Below are 2,189 nucleotides of genomic sequence, written 5' to 3' on the forward strand. Positions count from 1 at the left end.
GCATATGACGTTATTGAAAATACCATGGCTTGGAACAGGTGCACCTTAGTCCTCAAACTGATATCTTTACTCTTGAACACTTTAAATAGGTCTTGTGCAGCAGATTTGCCTAATGCAATACATTCTTTGATTTCATGACTGCTGCTTCCTTGAGTGTTGATGATTGATAAAAGAAGGATGAGTCTTTCACAGCTTCAATCTTTTCTCCATTTATCTTGATGATATTTACTGGTGCAGTGGTGAGGATTTTTGTTTTCTTTCTATTGAAGTATAACCCATATCGAAAGCTGTGGTCTCTGGTCTTCATTAGTACGTATTTCAAATCTTTTTGCCTTTCCGCAAAAAAAGGTTGTATTATCTACATATCTAAGATTGTTAATGAATCTTTCTCCAATCCTGATGCCACATTTTTCTTCATATAATCCATCTTCTCGAATTATTTGCTCAGCAGAAGAATACAAACCTGCATACACCTTTCCTAATTTAAACTATTCAGTGTTCCCTTGTTCCCATGTACAAATAGCTTCTCGCAAACTCATATATTTGTGAGTACAGGGTCACTGTGAGTTGGGACCGACTCCACGGCACATAACAACAACATATATATATATGTATATATCCCACTCTTCTTCCCTTACCCATCCAAGCTTTGTCTGAATCAATGTATCTACACATAGAACACTGTTGATGGAAGGTTGTGTATGTATCACTGTTTCCCTCTGTATCCTTTAGCTCATGCATACTGCCCTGTGTCTTCACCTATCTTCATCATTCTTCTGCTACCCACTCTCTTCTTGTATATTGCCCTCCCCCTTTTTCCCCCTTTATTTCTTTTTTATCTTTTAATTGTATATATAGAGAGAGCACAACATTTGTCCATTCAACATTTTTCATATATTCAGTTTAATGATGTCAAGTACAATGGTGGTGGTGGTATTGTTCCATTTCATAGCAACCCTATATGGATTTTCAAGGCTGTCAATCTTATGACCCTTTAATCATGAGATAATGTCCTTCTTTTTCTCTTCTGCTTGTTTTTGCCTTAAAGTCTATTTTATCTAAAATCAGTATTGCCACTGCTTCTCATTTTTTTTAATTGCTGTTAGCTTTATATATTTTTATTCTTGGATGTTTAGTCTATTTTTAGCTTTATATGTGTTTATTGCAGACAACATATTGAAGGATCCTGTTTTCTTATCCATTCTGCTACTCTCTGTCTCTTGGTGATTTTTCAGTGTAATTATTGATAGTTGTGCATTGATTGCAGTCATTTTATTGTGTGTTTGTGTTTGTGTGTGTGGTGCTGTTGGTTTCTTTGTTCTACAGGTTTTCCTGTGCTAAATTAATTTTTTTCCGGTGTGCATTTTCTTGTCAATTTCTTCATTGTTTTAATTTTTACAAGATCTTAGATTTTTCTTCTCTTAATTTGATGTAACAGTATGTTACATTTCTTTGAGGTTACTCTATAATTTATTAATTTCTTCTCCATTTTAAAACAGTCTGTGTTATCTTGAGAGCTACTTGATTTCCTTGCCAATTGGAATTTTGTATATTTTGTAATACTCCTTCCTCTTTTGCTTTGTAGTTTTCTTCATTTTAAATTGGTATCTCTGATACACTTTTTTCAGTCTTATAGTTTTATTTTACTATGTTGTTGTTGTTAGGTACCATCGAGTCGGTACCGACTTATAGTGACCCTATGCACAACAGAAGGAAACACTGCCCAGTCCTGGACCAACCTCACAATTGTTGCCACACTTGAAACCAATGATGCTGTCACTTTGCTAATCCATCTCACTGGGGATCTTCCTCTTTTTCTCTTACCCTCCACCTTACCAAACATGATATCCTTCTCCAGTTACTGGTCCCTCCTGACAATATGTCCAAAGTATGAGAGAAGAAGTTTGGCCATGCTGGCCTCCAAGGAGCACTCTGGCAGTACTTCTTCCAACTAAGATCTGTTTGTTCTTTTGGCAGCCCATGGTACTTTCATTATTTTCCTCTAACACCACAACTCAAATGCATCAATTCTTCTATGGTCTTCCCTATTCACTGTCCAAATTGCACATGCATACGCGGTTATTGAAAATACCATGGCTTGGGTCAGGTGCACCTTAGTCTTCAAACTGACATCTTTGCTATTCAGCACTTTCAAAAGGTCTTGTGCAGCAGATTTGCCTAATGCAATA

Source organism: Chrysochloris asiatica, unplaced genomic scaffold (genome assembly GCF_000296735.1).
Source record: "Chrysochloris asiatica unplaced genomic scaffold, ChrAsi1.0 scaffold00141, whole genome shotgun sequence".
Classification (NCBI taxonomy): domain Eukaryota; kingdom Metazoa; phylum Chordata; class Mammalia; order Afrosoricida; family Chrysochloridae; genus Chrysochloris; species Chrysochloris asiatica.